Below are 17,703 nucleotides of genomic sequence, written 5' to 3' on the forward strand. Positions count from 1 at the left end.
CCAATCCACCTCATTTTTAAATCCAAGATTTGCAGGGCCCTATGAAATAGAACGTAGAATAGTACAGCACAGTACAGGCCCTTCAGCCCACAATATTGTGCCGACCCTCAAACCCTGCCTCCTTTATAGGCCCCCACCTTAGATTCCTCCATATACCTGTCTAGTAGTCTCTTAAACTTCACTAGTGTATCTGCCTCCACCACTGACTCAGGCAGTGCATTCCATGCACCAACCACTCTCTGAGTAAAAAACCTTCCTCTAATATCCCCCTTGAACTTCCCACCCCTTACCTTAAAGCCATGTCCTCTTGTATTGAGCAGTGGTGCCCTGGGGAAGAGGCGCTGGCTATCCACTCTATCTATTCCTTTTATTACCTTGTACACCTCTATCATGTCTCCACTCATCCTCCTTCTCTCCAAAGAGTAAAGCCCTAGCTCCCTTAATCTTTGATCATAATGCATATTTTCTAAACCAGGCAGCATCCTGGTAAATCTCCTCTGTACCCTTTCCAATGCTTCCACATTCTTCCTATAGTGAGCTGACCAGAACTGGACACAATACTCCAAGTGTGGCCTAACCAGAGTTTTATAGAGCTGCATCATTACATCGTGACTCTTAAACTCTATCCCTCGACTTATGAAAGCTAACACCCCATAAGCTTTCTTAACTACCCTATCCACCTGTGAGGCAACTTTCAGGGATCTGTGGACATGTACCCAGAGATCCCTATGCTCCTCCACACTACCAAGTATCCTGCCATTTACTTTGTACTCTGCCTTGGAGTTTGTACTTCCAAAGCGTACCACCTCACACTTCTCCGGGTTGAACTCCATCTGCCACTTCTCAGCCCACTTCTGCATCCTATCAATGTCTCTCTGCAATCTTTGACAATCCTCTACACTACCTACAACACCACCAACCTTTGTGTCGTCTGCAAACTTGCCAACCCACCCTTCTACCCCCACATCCAGGTCGTTAATAAAAATTACGAAAAGTAGAGGTCCCAGAACAGATCCTTGTGGGACACCACTAGTCACAATCCTCCAATCTGAATGTACTCCCTCCACCACCACCCTCTGCCTTCTGTAGGCAAGCCAATTCTGAATCCACCTGGCCAAACTTCCCTGGATCCCATGTCTTCTAACTTTCTGAATAAGCCTACCGTGTAGAACCTTGTCAAATGCCTTACTAAAATCCACATAGATCACATCCACTGCACTACCCTCATCTATATGCCTGGTCACCTCCTCAAAGAACTCTATCAGGCTTGTTAGACATGATCTGCCCTTCACAAAGCCATGCTGACTGTCTCTGATCAGACCATGATTCTCTAAATGCCTATAGATCCTATCTCTAAGAATCTTTTCCAACAGCTTTCCCACCACAGACGTAAGGCTCACTGGTCTATAATTACCTGGACTATCCCTACTACCTTTTTTGAACAAGGGAACAACATTCACCTCCCTCCATCCTCCTGTACCATTCCCGTGGACAAATGATAGACAAAGGAAGCCCTTCAGTGTACAAAGAGCTGACTTCTCCAGATAAATGTGGGTAGAACCATATCAACGAGCTGAAATTGGTAGGGCAGAAACAGGAATGTTATCACCATCGGCACATAACAGTTGATGTACATGATGGCCCTGATTTGGGAGACTTGAGGACGGAACTACCATTCCAAGAAGAAGGGAACAGTTCCTATCAAGGGGGTAATTTTCAGTTCTCTCATCCTGCGAACCAGGGGAATTTTGTCAAAAAAACAAAGGAAATGGAAAACATTCCAGTTCTTGTCTCTCCTATCCCAAAAAAAAATTGGATGAGGAAAAATGGACGCCTTGATTCCAAAGACGATTGAGAGTCCAGATTGGATAGTCTAGAAATATTAAAGATTTAAACTAGAAATAAGAGCAGAAATGACCTTTCATGTGACAGGTTTAATTGAACATGAAGGGAATAATGTAATTTGTTGAGATGGAATTAACCATGACTGGGGCCACGGACAGTCTTGCTCCAGCACCATTACAGCAGACAAGCAGAGAAGTCATTAATTGGAAAACACTCAGTGAACAAAAGCACGTTTTATCAACAGACATGGGAAGTGTGGGTGAACAAATGAGTAACGGGGGATTCAAATGAGTATTATACTGGGGTTGATAGCTTGACATGCATGAACAAAACCCTAAGTATTCCAGGAGGTACAAAGGTACAGTTCCTATGCGATAAAACTCTAGAGGTGACATTATTTAGCATCCCAGAGGGGATAATCATAAATCAGTCTGTAGGGCTGGTTATTAAGCAGCCTTCGGGTAATGACGGACGTGGACGTGGACGTGGTAAGATTACAATTCTGTGGGATTACACTCATGTGACTATTAAGTGGGGCAGTGATCTGCATAAGAACATAAGAAATAGGAGCAGGAGTCGGCCATCTGGCCCATCAAGCCTGCTCCATTATTCAATAAGATCATGGCTGATCCAGCCATGGACTCATCTCCACCTACCCGCCATTTCCCCATAACCTTTAATTCTGCTACTATGCAAAAATACTATATATCCAACCTTGTCTTAGATCTATTTACTGAGGTAGCCTCCACTGCTTCACTGGGCAGATAATTCTACAGACTCAACACTCTCTGGGAAAAGCAGTTCCTCGTCTGTGCTAAATCTACTCCCCAAAATCTTGAGGCTATTTCCCCTAGTTCTAGTCTCACCTACCAGTGGAAACAACTTTTCTTCCTCTATCTTATCTATCACTTTCATAATTTTATATTTTTCTATAAGATCTCCTCTCATTCTTCTGAATTCCAGTGAGTACAGTCTCAGGTGACTCAATCACTCCTCATACTCTAATCCCCTCATCTCTGGAATCAACCTGGTGAACCTCCTCTGCACCGCCTCCAAAGCCAGTGTATCCTTCCTCAAGTAAGGAGACCAGAACTGTATGCAGTACTCCAGATGCAGCCTCACCAGTACCCTGTACAGTTGTAGCATAACCTACCTGCTCTCAAATTCAATCCCTCTAGCAATGAAGGCCAACACTCCACTTGCCTTCTTGATAACCTGCTGCACCTACAAACCAACCTTTTGTGATTCATGCACAGGCACTCCCAAGTCCCTCTGCATAGCAGCATGCCGTAATCTTTTACCATTTTTCATTTTTCCTTCCAAAGTGGATGACCTCGCATTTACCAACATTGTACTCCATCTGCCAGACCCTTGCCCACTCACTTAATCTACCTATATCAGTCTCTCTGTATCCTTATTGCTCACTTAGTGATTCTTTGTTGCTTTTCAGAGTTTTCCCAATCTTCCAGTTTCCTACTACTCTTCGTGACTCTGTATGCACAAGCCTTTATTTTGATGCCTTCTTTTATTTCCTTAGTTATCCAAGGCTGCCTCTCCCCATCCTTACTGTCCTTGCTTTTCACTGGAATATACTTTTGTTGAGCACCGTGAAAAATCTCTTTGAAAGTCTTCCACTGTTCCTCAACCATCCCACCATATAGCCTATGTTCCCAGTTTACACTAGCCAAATCCTTCCTCATCCCATTGTAGTGACTCCATTTTTTAGGCATAATACACTGGTTTTAGATGGAAGACGTATGGCGACTGAGGTGGTTACCCCAAATGTTTCTCAAAGATTGCTTCCTTCATTATAAGCTACTCACAGGGGAACGCAGTACACGGGGAGAGTAGAATGAGGAAGGCACTAAAGGACATGGAGAAGAGTTTTTGTCAGGGCCCAGGGCCTTTCCAGATTTTCAAAACTATTAGAAAAATCACTGCCCACACCCTCAGGTGACAGAAACGACACCAGATCCAAAATGTAGTGAGACCCAGCGTAATATAAACACGGTAGGATTAGTGTTAGAGTTTGTCACTTTGGTACCAGGGTACCAGCATGTGCAGGTAATCTTTAATCTAACTGAAATATGGTGCCTGAATGGTGCTCACCTACAACGAACTAATTATTTACTCACCTACTTGGGAGACATCTATGCAGGAGTGAGTTTAAGTCAATCAAAAATAGGAAAAGCGGACTCAAATGTCCTGCCAAAGGGCCTCGGCCAAAAAGTCGACTGTACTCTTTGCCATAGATGCTCAGTTCCTCCAGCATTTTGTGTGTATTGCTTGGAAAAGAATTAGTGGGAGCAGGTTATGTATTGGGGTAACCACAGACAACACCCTAGATGTGCAAAACTAGAATACCAGATACATTCCCTCCAGCAGAAAATAAGGGATATTACTGGAGAAAATTACCAAGGTCAGGTGTAAACTAATCGATTGGTCAAGATGCATCCCAGGTAACTCTGGATGTGGCCAAATTTCTGAAGCCCCTTCAAGGTACAACAAATCAGATTATTGACCACAGAGACCTCATATCCAAGGAAATGCATAACACTGAGGTCTGTGCTACATATGCTAGTTGGTTGCTTACCATGATTGGCACTAATTTATGACAACTTGAAGCACATCAAGTACCAAGTTGAGTCTCAGATGAGCATCTTAAAGAATGGGTTGGAGAAAGGATGACATTGCGTTATATTAGATAATGACTAACAGAGTACTGGGTATCAGTGATAACGGTAAAGGTAGGTTTTATGTCACAGCACTATTCTACATTCCCTGACATGGAAATAATTCAACCTATCATAGAAACATAGAAAACCTACAGCACAATACAATCCCTTTGGCCCACAATCCTGTGCCGAACATGTACTTATTTTAGAAATTACCTAGAGTTATCCATAGCCCTCTATTTTTCTAAGATCCACGTACCTGTTCAGGAGTCTCTTAAAAGATCCTATCGTATCCACCTCCACCACCATCACCGGCAGCCCACTTCATGCACTCATCACTCTCTGCGTAAAAATCTTACCCCTGACATCTCCTCTGTACCTACTTCCAAGCATCTTAAAACTGTGCCCTCTCGCATTAGCCATTTCAGCCCTGGGGAAAAGCCTCTGACTATCCACACGATCAATGCCTCTCATGATCTTGTACACCTCTATCAGGTCACCTCTCATCCTCCGCCGCTTCGAGGAGAAAAGGCCGAGTTCACTCAACCTATTTGCATAAGGCATGCACCCCAATCCAGGCAAGATCCTTGTAAATCTCCTCTGCACCCTTTCTATAGTTTCCACATCCTTCCTGTAGTGAGGTGACCAGAACTGAGCACAGTACTCTAAGTGGGGTCTGACCAAGGCCCTATATAAGCTATAACATTACCTCTCGGCTCTTGAAATCAATCCCACAGTTGATGAAGGCCAATGCACCGCATTCCTTTCCAACCACAGAGTCAATCTGCACAGCAGCTTTGAGTGTCCTATGGATTCGGACCCCAAGATTCCTCTGATCCTCCACACTGCCAAGAGTCTTACCATTAATAGTATATTCTGCCATTATATTTGAAAAGGGTTCCTTTGAAATACTTTCAAAAGGGTACGCAATGTTGGCAAATATCATGAGGATACATGGATATCCTTAGGTAACCCACCAACCCATGATATCGTTATGTATGCTCCTGGGAAAGGATAGATTTATCAATAATCCATCAAGGGGGAGACTACTGGTCTTGTCCGGAAGAAATGACAAAGCAGAAGCTTACAAATCGTGGTTTCAGTACTTACAAAAATTGTTCATTGTCTACTTTGTTTGTGAATAATCAGGCTTTCTTACAATATGCATTGGTGGGACAGACATATTATGGAGCAACAGGGCCAAAGTTACACCAAGGGATGGAAACAATGCCCTTTGGAAATTCACAATGTCACCACAGGGAATGTGACTTTAGCTCTGGCTATTGGAGAATGAGCTTTGTCTCAGACAGCAGGAGACACAGTAATAAAGGAGAACTTCAAAATCCAACACACTGATACAGATGAATATCTGTGGGACGATGTTACGGAGCTGCCACCAATTCCTCACTTGACTGCAGACTGGGCACGCGTTGTGGAGGAGGCAAGGGAGATAACCATCACTGAACTAAGCACACTAAAGTAATTAAAACACATGCTGCTAAGGCAAGTGAAATATTGAGTGACCCAGGCTTTTGAAGCAAGTTTTGGAATTGGGGGACAAATGTTCAAATATATCCGTGGGTGAGGATAGTATCGCATGCTACTGTAATACTAACTTTATGAACACTGATAATTGTATTACTCAATGTATATCAGCTGAGAAGTTAAAAGACAGAAATAATGGAAAAATAGAGGATAACGTTTTCATAAAACAGCAGAGATGATTGTCAGTATAAAGTGAGTGAATTAGTAAGTAAATGCTAATATTATTTATAGAATGTAAATTTTGCATACCTACTGGGGTTCCTTGGCAATCCTAAGGGCAGTCAATTGAATGAAAAGAGAATAATGATCCTAATATAAATATCCTTGGGATCAAAAAGAGGGAAATGTTGGCCAGAATAAACTACAGTCTACAATTAATGGATTTGATGAATCAAGGATGGGAAGAAGACAAACCAATTACTTTTGTTCCCCGATCCCATTTTGTGGACTCTGAATTGATGCTTCTCTGGGATAATCTAATGTGACGTTTGAGTGTGGATACAAGGAGCTTCAGGTAAATCCTACTAAACCTGAGTCCGTCCATTCTCAGACAAGTAGCTACTCTGTGAAGGGTGTGGGCTCTGAACTAACTCTTTCTACGGGATAATCCAATCAGAGTAATTGAATGTCGACACAAGGAGCTTCAGGTAAACACAAAATACTCTGCAGATGCTGGGGTCAAAGCAACACCTAGAACACGCTGGAGGAACTCAGCAGGTCGGGCAGCTTCTGTGGAAACGATCAGTCAACGTTTCGGGCCGGAACCCTTCGTCAGGACTGAAGAGGGAAGGGGCAGAGGCCCTATAAAGAAGGTGGGGGGAGAGTCCACTCAGCCCTCAAATTCACATGGTCTATCTCAGACACTTCTCTTCCCTTTCTCGATCTCTCATTCTCCATCTCTGAAGACAGACTGTCCACTGACATCTTCTACAAGCCCACTGACTCTCATAACTACCTCGACTATACCTCTTCCCACCCTGCTACGTGCAAAAATGCCATTCCCTATTCCCAGTTCCTCTGTCTCCGCCGCATCTGCTCCCAGGATGAGGCTTTCTGTTCCAGGACATCTCAAATGTCCTCTTTCTTTAAGGATCGTAGTTTCCCTTCTGCCGTCATCAGTGATGCCCTCACCCGCATCTCCTCCATTTCCCGCACTTCGGCTCTCACCCCATCCTCCCGTCACCATAACAGGGACCGAGTTCCCCTTGTCCTCACCTACCACCCCACCAGCCTCCGGATCCAGCACATTATCCTCCGCAACTTCCGCCACCTTCAACAGGACCCCACTACTAAGCACATCTTTCCCTCTCCATCCCTCTCCGCTTTCTGCAGGGATCGGTCCCTCCGCGACTCCCTGGTCCACATATCCCTCCCCAAGGATCTCCCACCCGGCACTTATCCCTGTAAGCATAAGTGCTACACCTGTCCCTACACCTCCTCTCTTGCCACCATTCAGGGTCCCAAACAGTCCTTCCAGGTGAGGTAACACTTCACTTGTGAGTCTGTTGGGGTCATCTATTGCATCCGGTGCTCCCGGTGCGGCCTCCTCTACATCGGTGAAACCCGACGCAGATTGGGGGACCACTTCGTCGAGCACCTCCACTCCGTCCACCACAACAGACAGGATCTCCCGGTTGCCACCCACTTCAACTCTGCTTCACATTCCCATTCAGATATATCCATACATGGCCTCCTCTACTGCCATGATGAGGCTAAACTCAGGTTGGAGGAGCAACACCTCATATACCTTCTAGGTTGTCTCCAGCCCCTTGGTGTGAACATAGAGTTCTCCAACTTCTGGTAATTCCCTCCCCCTCCCTTCCCCTATCCCTATGTCACTCTGCTCCCTCCCCCAGCTGCCTATCATCTCCCTCATGGTTCTGCCTCCTTCTATTACCCATTGTGTTTTCCCCTATTCCTGCTTCACCTTTCCTGCCTATCCCTTCCCTGCCTCCCCTCCCCCACCCCTTTATCTTTCCCTTTACTCGTTTTTCACCTGGAACCTACCAGCCTTCTCCTTCCCACCCTCCCCCCCACCTTCTTTATAGGGCCTCTGCCCCCTCCCTCTTCAGTACTGATGAAGGGTTCCAGCCCAAAACGTTGACCGATCTTTTCCACAGATGCTGCCCGACCTGCTGAGTTCCTCCAGCGTATTTTGAGCGAGCTCCAGGTAAATCTTGCTAAACCTGATACCATTCTCAGATAAGTAGTTACTTATTATGTAAAATACCAGGCCAACCAAAGAAGCAATCTGTAATCTCATTAGACTCAGACTGTCTGAGTTGCCTCATTTAACTGGTTTGGAGCAGTCAGAATTGAAAGACACAAATACACACAGTTGAGGAAGGCAGAACCATGAAACAATGGTTGTAGCCCTGGATTAGGCACAGTAAGAAGGTAATCCAGGTAGGCCAGGTGACCTTGAGCCAATGGGACAGAGAACCACCAGTTCAATTGACAAGGAATTTAAAGAGTCAAGAGCTCTCTAAGTAGGGGTGATAACTCTCCAGCAGCCAGCGGCCAACCATCGCGGATAAGGAGGACCCCACGTGAAGATCGGAACCGCGAGCATAGATTCCTTTCCTGGATAATAACTTTTCTCTTCATTGACCATTCATGGAGGGTCAGGGATTCTATCGGGGTGCCCACAGGTAGTTAGTTTGTGAACCCACGTGCTTTTTAGTTGAGACAATAGAAGTTACTTGTCAGTAAATACAGATCTCTGTGCCTCACTGATCATTATTGCAATAACAGAGCCATCAAACATTCCCCCACCATGGGAAACATCCTTTCCACATCTACCCTGTCTACACCTTTCAACATTTGAAAGGTTTCAATGAGATCTCCCATCATCCTTCCGAATTCCAGTGAGTACAGGCTCAGAGTCATCAAACGTTCCTCATATGAGAAACCTTTCATTCCCAGAATCATCCTTGTGAAACTCCTCTAAACCCGCTCAAATGCCAGCACATCTTTTCTTAGATGAGGAGCCCAAAACTGTTCACAATACTCAAGGTGAGGCCTCACCAGTGCCTTATAAAACCTCAGTATCACATCCCTGATATTGTATTCTAGACCTCTTGAAATGAATGTGAACATGGCATTTGCCTTCCTCACCACCGACTCAACCTGCAAGTCAAACTTAAGGGTATTCTTCACAAGGACTCACAAGTCCCTTTGCATACCAGATTTTTGGATTTCTCCCTATTGAGAATATAGTTTGCACACTTATTTCTACTACCAAAGTGCATGAGCATGCACTTTCCAATATTGTATTTCATTTGCCAATTTCTTGCCATTTCTCCTAATCTTTCTAAGTCCTTCTGCAGCCTACCTTTTTCCTCAACACCATCTGTCCATCTTTGTATCATCTGCAACCTTGGCAACAGAGTCATTTATACCATCATTTAAATCATCGATGTACAGCGTAAGAAGAAATGGTCCCAACACTGAACCCTTCGGAATATCACTGGTCACTGGCAACCAACCAGAAAGCAAGGGAACATCAACTCAGACCATGAGAGGCCTGCGTCAGGCATTTTCATGCCTTACAAGGCGCAGATTGGAAGTCTGTGTGGGGCGCCACTCCTCACACAGACACTAGAGCAATGTGTGGTTAAGTGCCTTGCTCAAGGACACAAACACGCTGCCACAGCTGAGGCTCGAACTAGCAACCTTCAGATCACTAGACAAATGCCTTAACCACTTGGCCACATGCCCAACCAGAAAGAGATCCTTTTATTCCCACTTGCTGCCTCCTACTAATGAGACAATGCTCTAACCAAGCCAGTAGCTTTCCTGTAATACCATCAGCTCTTACATAGTAAGCAGCCTCATGTGTGGCACTTTGTCAAAGGCCCCCTGAAAGTCCACATATACAACATCTCCTTTATCTATCCTAATTGTAATATACTCAAAGAATTCCAACAGGTTTGTCAGGCAAGATTTTCGCTTAAGGAAACCATGCTGACTTTCTCCTATCTTTTCCTGTGTCACTAAGTGCTCCATAACCTCATCCTTAACAATTGACTCCAACATCTTCCCAACCACTGAGGTCAGGCTAACTGGTCTATAATTTCCTTTCTGCTGCCTTCCTCCTTTCTTAAAGAGTGGAGTGACATTTGCAATTTTCCTGTCCTTTGGCACCATTCCAGAGTCCAATGATTTTGGAAAGATCATTGCTAATGCCTCCACAATCTCCAACGCTACCTCTTTCAGAACCCCAGGGCACAGTTCATTCGGTCTGCGTGACCCTTAAGTTTTTCAGCTTTTTGAGCACCTTCTCCCTTGTATCAGTAACTGCACTCACTTCTCTTCCTTGACTCACTGCAACATCTGGCACACTGCTAGTGTCTTCCGCAGTGAAGACTGATTCAAAATACTCATTTAGTTCATCTGCCATCTCCTTGTACCCCGTTATTATTTCTCTGGCCTCATTTTCTAGTGGTCGCATACCCATTCTCATCTCCCTTTTTTTTACATACTTGAAAAAGCTTTTACTATCCACTTTGATATTGTTTGCTAGCATGCTGTAATATTTCATCTTTTCCCTTCTAATGAATCTTTCAGTTACTCTCTGCAGGATTTTAAAAGCTTCTCAATCCTCTATCTTTCCGCTAATTTTTTGCTCTGTTGTATGCTCTATCTTTTGTTTTTACATGAGCTTTGATTTCTCTTGTCAGCCACCATTGTACTATTTTGCTATTTGTGTATTTCTTTATTTTTAGAATACACGTCCTGCACCTTCCTCATTTTCCCCAGAAATGCACGGCATTGCTGCTCTGCTGACATCCCTGCCAGCAGCTCCTTCCAATTTACTTTGGCCAACTCCTCTCTCATACCACGGTAATTTCCCTTACTCCACTGAAATACTGCTTCATCAGACTTTAATTTCTCCCTATCAATTTCAACTTGAACTCAGTCATATTGTGATCATTGACTCCTCAAGGCTCCTTTACCTTAAGCTCTCTAATTGCCTCTGGTTCATTACATAACACCAAATCCAGTATAGTTGATCCGCTTGCCATTGTTATAAATGGGGTTGTTGCTATACAGAGTCATATACACTCTTTGCCATTGTTATAACAGAATTGTACCTGTACAGAGTTGAATACACTCCTTGCCATTGTTATAACAAAATTGTACCTGTACAGAGTTGGATACACTCTTTGCCACTGCTAAAAATGCGGTTGTTCTCATGTAGAGTCAAATACACTCCTAGTCATTGTCATAACTGCGATCCTAAACAGAGTCGACTACACTCCTTGCAATGGTATAACTGGGGTTGTTCCTGTACAGAGGCAAATACACCTCTTGTCATTGTTGTAACTGGGGTTGTTCCTGTACAGAGTTGAATATACTCCTTGCCATTGTTATCAGAATGAGAAACAGAATCGTTATCAGATATAATATCACCGGCATATGTCATGAATTTTGAGAGCTTTACGGCATCACTAAAATGAAATGCATGATAATAAATAGAGAAAAATAAACGGAGTTACGTTAAGCCTATATATGTCTATTAAATAGTTACTGTATGTTAAAAACATGTAGCACAAAATAAAAGAAATGAAAAAGTAGCGTGATAGTGTTATGGGTTCAAAGTCCACTCAGAAATCAGATGGCAGAGTGGCAGATGCTGTTCCTGATTCACTGAGTATTTCCCTTCAGGATTTTGTACCTCCCTCCCAATGATAACAATGTGAATACGGCATATCCTGGCCAGTGGGGATCCTTAATGATGGACGCCACCTTCTAAGGCACCGCTTCTTGAAGATGTTTTGGATACTATGGACACTGGTACCCATGAGAGAGCTGCCTAATTTTGCAAGTTTCTGCAATTTATTTTGATTTTATGCAGATGCCCGCCCATACAAGATGATAATGCAGCCAAACATAATATTTTTCACATTAAATATGTAGAAGTTTTGAGTGTTTTGGTTGACAAACCAAATCTCTTCAAACTCCTAATGAAACATAGCCACTGTCTTGTCTTGTTTATAGCTGCATCAATATGTTGCATCCAGGTTAGGTCCTCAGAGATATTGACACCTCACTTTCTCCACTTCTGATCCCTCAGTGAGAATTGGTTTGTGCTCCCTCACCTTACCCCTCCTGAAGTCCTCGATCAGCTCTTTGGTCTTGCTGATGTTGAGTGCCAGGTTGTTGCTGCAGCACCATTCAACCAACTCAGGGGTCCCCAACCTTTTTCACACTGCGGACCGGTTTCATATTGACAATATTCTTGTGGACCGGCCGACCGGGGGGGGGGGGGGGGGTAGTGGTGGTAGGGTTGCCAACGGACAAGAGTAGCAGTCAAATACGCTGGGTTTACCCCGAGAAAGACTACAATGACCATGAAGCCTTGCGTGGGCACCAGTGCGCATGCGTGTACGATTTTTCCCTGCAAATCGTTTTTGGTGATTCTGTTCGGGGGTGTTAATCACAACCGGAATATCAGTAATAAGTGGCTAACACACTCAATTTCCTTTCTAAAAGGGTTTATCTAACGATTTTAATATTAAACACACAGCGCATATTTTCCTTACATGAATATAGTGATAAATCAATTATCGGGGGAGGACAGGGGAGCTTGAACGAACTTCCAGTACAAGTGGCAGAAGCAGGTTCGATATTATCATTTAAAGAAAAATTGGATGGGTATATGGACAGGAAAGGAATGGAGGGTTATGGGCTGAGTGCAGGTCGGTGGGATGAGGTGAGAGTAGCGTTTGGCACGGACTAGAAGGGGAGAGATGGCCTGTTTCCGTGCTATAATTGTTATACGGTTATATAAGTAAGTCAATAGCATCATATCATTTTAAGTAACGTTTGGATATTAAACACGCAGCACATATTTTCCCCGTATGAACACTTAAAATCATTGCAACGCACCAATATCGCTGAATCAGTGGGAGCCTTGGGCTTGTTTTCCTGCAACAAGACGGTCCTATCGAGGGGTGATGGGAGACAGCGATACTCAAAGGAGGTTCCTTGTGTCCGGTCTATTCCGCAATTTCGTTTTCGTTGCATTCATTGCAGAGATATGTTGGAAATGGAAGTAACGTTTTCAGTGCTTTCCTGATTATCTCAGGATATTTAGCCTTGACTTTGATCCAGAATGCCGGCAGAGATGTTATGACAAACATACTTTCCAGCCGCCGTCATTTGCAAGCTCCAGTTGATCTCCTTCCCGCGCTGAACTGGATGACGCGTGGGTAATAACCTTGCATGTGTAATGGCTCAACAGTGGGCTTGACAGGGAATGAGGAAAGGTGCAGCTGACTCATATCGCTTCCTCGCGGCCCGGTAGTGCATGCTTTGGGGCCTGGTACCGGTCCGTGGCCCGGTGGTTGGGGACCACTGAACTAGCTGGTATATCTCTATCCGGTATGTCCTTTCATCACCATCTGAAATTCTGCCAACAATGGTTGTATCATCAGCAAATTTATAGACACCATTTGAGCTAAGCCTTGCCACACAGTCATAGATGTGGAGAGAGTAGGGCAGTGGGCTAAGCACACATCCTTATGTAGGGCCAGTGTTAATTGTCAGTGAGGTGAAGATGTTATTTCCAATCTGCACAGATTGTGGTCTTACTTTTAAGGAGCTGAGGATCCAATTGCAGAGGGAGGTACAGAGGCCTAGGTTCTGTAGCTTTTTGATAAGGGCTGTAGGAATGTTAGTGTTAAGTGCTGAACTATAGTCAATAAACAGCACCTTGACATTGGTATTTGCGTTGTCCAGATGATCGAAGGCTGCATAGAGAGCCTTTGAGATCATGTCTGCTGTAGACCTATTGTGGTGATAGGTAAATTTCAGTGGGTCCAGGTCCTTCCTGAGACAGGTGTTGATTCTGGCCATGACCAAACTCTCAAAGCATTTCATCACCATGGATATGAGCATTACTGGATGATAGTCATTCAGGTAGCTCACGCTACTCTCTTGGACACAGGTTATAACTGGGGTTGTTTCTGTACAGGGTCAGATAGACCCCTTGCCATTGTTATAAGTGGGGTTCTTCTTGTACAGAGTGCAATGGAGCAAAGATTCAGTGGACCAATTCTCAACACAACTGCAAGGGACTGAACAGGTTCATATGGACTCCATTCAGTGGAATGTGGCCAGAAAATTAACAGCAGATTAAGCACGGCCAATTTCATTTAGGTATCTCAGACCTCCAGACACTTCTTAGGTATAAATGCTGGCAGTCTTTCTGAACTACTAGTTGAACTAAGGACATGTAGTCCTTGCCCACTGCTGTCTCAGTATTCTATCTGAAATATGGAAAATGCAAGAAAAATTTATGACCCAGAGGAGGCCGTATTCATCCCAGGAAATATATAAACCTACCGAACTAATCTTGCTTTTCTGCTCTTATCCAGAACTCTCCAATGCACAGCATTTCAGGTCTACAGTAAATCCAAGCAAAGTTAAACATGTTGATCAGAGCTGCAGGTTTCCTGTCTGGAATGACCTTCCATTGGCACTACCCCCTCTAACCGGGGCAGCACAGTAGGATAGTGTTCAGCACAAAGCTTTACAGTACAGGTGACTGGGTTCAATTCCCACCGCCGCCTGTAAGGAGTTTGAACATTCTCTCCGTGACCACATGCGTTCCCTCCAGGTGCTCCAGTTTCCTCCCACAGTCCAGAGATGTACCAGTTGGTAGGTTAATTGGTCATTGTAAGCTGTCCCATGATTAGGTTGGGATAAAATTGCAGGATTGCTGGGTGGTGTGGCTCGAAGGGGTGGAGAGGTCTCTCCTGTGCTGTATCTCGACAAAAAAGAACTATACACTTAGTTTGTCACACTTTTTTCCGGAATCTTACTGTCTAATTTCGAAGTTACTTTGTGACTGCGAAATGCAAGGGAGCATCCTGAATGAAAGGTGAAAGGAATATTAGGAATGAAGATTGCTTTTTAGTTCCATTTGGTCTACATTCCCATTCTTTTCTCCATCTTTGGTTAACTGCCATGGCATGAAATCTATTGATCCTATTGATCCCATTATTTACCAAATTCCCAAATACCCAGGGATGGAGTAAGAAAAACAGGCCCAGCTTTAGCTAACTGTATGTTGTTATTTAGTGATGATCTATCTGCTTCAGATAGCTCATTGCTTTGAGCTCTCTTCCCAATGCCCTTGTGAAGGTCAGAGTACAAAATAGACCAGAAGCACAATGGCCTTCAACACTTGTTGATCTTAGCAATTTAACTACTTTACTGAAGAGAGACCATTCAATGCTGAGGTGGAATTCCGCTTGGCAGACAAAAGGCTAGCAAGGAAGAGGAGCAACTAAACAGAAATGCCTGGAATGTGTTAAAATCTATGTTGTGTATTATTTGCACTCTTTCAGATGAAATTCACTTATTGAAAACTGGTTTATTTTGTAAATTTGTAAATCTTGGGAGTACAAAATTGAAGGAGGCTGCACAGCCTCTCCAGCCTTGCTGCCATTCAGAGAGCAGAACCGATCTCCCACCAGTCTTCCTTGCTTCTGAAGCTTCTCATACAATCACAGAACTCCAAAGCATAGAATCGGGCCCTTTGGGCCCAACTCATCCATACCTCTCTACGCTAATTTCCTGCATTTGGCTTATAACCCTCCATGCCCAACCTATCTAAGTACTTGTCCAAATGCCTATTAAAACTGTGTCATTTTATCTGCCTCTGGCAGCTTGTTCCAGATAACTACTACCCTCTGTGTGAGGAAATTACTTCTTCAATATCCGTTGATCTCCCTTCATTTCACATTCTCATCTGCTCTCCAGTCCTACATTCCCCTGACCAATAAACAAGACTCTGTAAATCTGTCCTGCTTTCCACTCTGATAATTTCATAAACCTTTCTGACACTTACAGTATGTTTTCTCTTCTCCCCTCTCTCAATGAGCAGAAGGTACAAGAGCCTGAAAGCACATTCCACCAGGCTCAATGGTGTCTTCTATCCCACTGTTATCAGACACTTGAAAGAACCTCTTGTATGATAAAACGGACTCTTGGCCTCACAGTCCACCTCGTTATGACTGACATTTTATTGTTTACCTGCCCCGTTTTCAATCGTGTTCACACTTTATGTTACATTGTTATTGCTTTACCTTATTCTAGCTCAGTACACTGTGTGATAATGTGATCTCTATAATCAGTATGCAAGAGAAGCTTTGCACTGTATCTTGATACGTGGAACAATAATAAACCAATTCCAATTTCATTACTAATAACCCTCAGCCTCCAACTTCTTGGTGAGAATAAACCCAATCTCTTCTGATAACTACAGCCCACCATTCCAGGCAACGGTGATTCTCTTCTTTAACATCTGTTGCTACTACATCCTTCCTGTAGCATGGTAACCAGAAATCTAAATGTGGTCTAAAACTGTTTGTACAACATCCAACATGACATCCATCTCCATGCCTCAGCCTATGAAGACAAGCATGCCAATCTGTCCTATCCACTACGAGGGGCTATGAACAGCTTTTGGGGAAAGGTTGTGGACTCCTACTCCTGCTTCTTGACACCAAGCTCCACCCTGAGAATGTTTTGCCCTTGTCCTGTCTCTCCCAACAGGGTAAGTCTCTCTTGATCTATCTCATACGTGCCACATCAAAACAACACATTTTAGTGATTTAACTCTTCAGTTCTAATATCACTATAACAATAAAAATTGATTTTAACACAACAGGTTTGTGGAATGTGACATGATATTTCTGAGTCCTTAGACAGTGATTAAATAAAGTATGGTCTGAAATGTGTATATAAATAGGATACCGAAAATTGTCCTCCTTCGGGCTGCAGGTGACTCAGCTGCACAGCCGATTATTATTAAAAGGAGCACGAGTTCGAACTGTAAGACGAGTCCCCTCCTGGATCGCACAGTGAGCTGCAGATGGGTGTGCATGTTCTGCAGAGATATGCTGCCTTTTATCACGTTTCTCTCGTAATTCATGGTGACACAGCCTGCTGCCACAGCGTATAGTCAATTTAACAAACTTCAAAAGAATGTCAAGATCAGCTTATCCCCAAAGGAGCTCATTTGTAAAAATAGTTAAAGATTTTTACTGGAAAAAATTCCTTTGTGCAAGTGAAGCTTTTGAAGAAGATAGGCGAACACGATGCTGATGGAACTTCAGCTTGCTGGACTGACAAAAAGTATCTGAAATAAATATCAGAGGCTAAACACAGTCACAGGAAGACTTGATATTGAGTAGGAGGGAATGACTGATTTCATTCTGATGTTTGTTCTATCCAATATCCATTCATTCATGGAGTTTACAGTGTCTTGTAAAAGTATTCAGCCCCATCCCTTTTGTTCTCATAAATGAGTATTACAACCAGGGAGTTGGATCAATTTAACTGACAATTTTTGTTTGTGAATCACGTGCTCCTTTTGTCACAGTGGAGACCAAAAAAACAAAGTAAATTGCAAAGCATGAAGAGCTGAAACGTCATCAGTTTAAAAGTCTTCATCCCCCTTTGCTCAGTACTTAGTTGGACCACCTCTCGCAGCTATTACACCTCTCACAGCTGTTACAGCCAGCAGCCTTTCGCATAAGTCTCTATTAGCTTTGCCAATGTGATGGAGCAAGATTTGTCCATTCCTCCTTGCAAAGCTGCTCAAGCTGTGCCAGGTTTGTTG

The sequence above is a fragment of the Mobula birostris genome, chromosome 8 (assembly GCF_030028105.1).
Source record: "Mobula birostris isolate sMobBir1 chromosome 8, sMobBir1.hap1, whole genome shotgun sequence".
Classification (NCBI taxonomy): Eukaryota; Metazoa; Chordata; class Chondrichthyes; order Myliobatiformes; family Myliobatidae; genus Mobula; species Mobula birostris.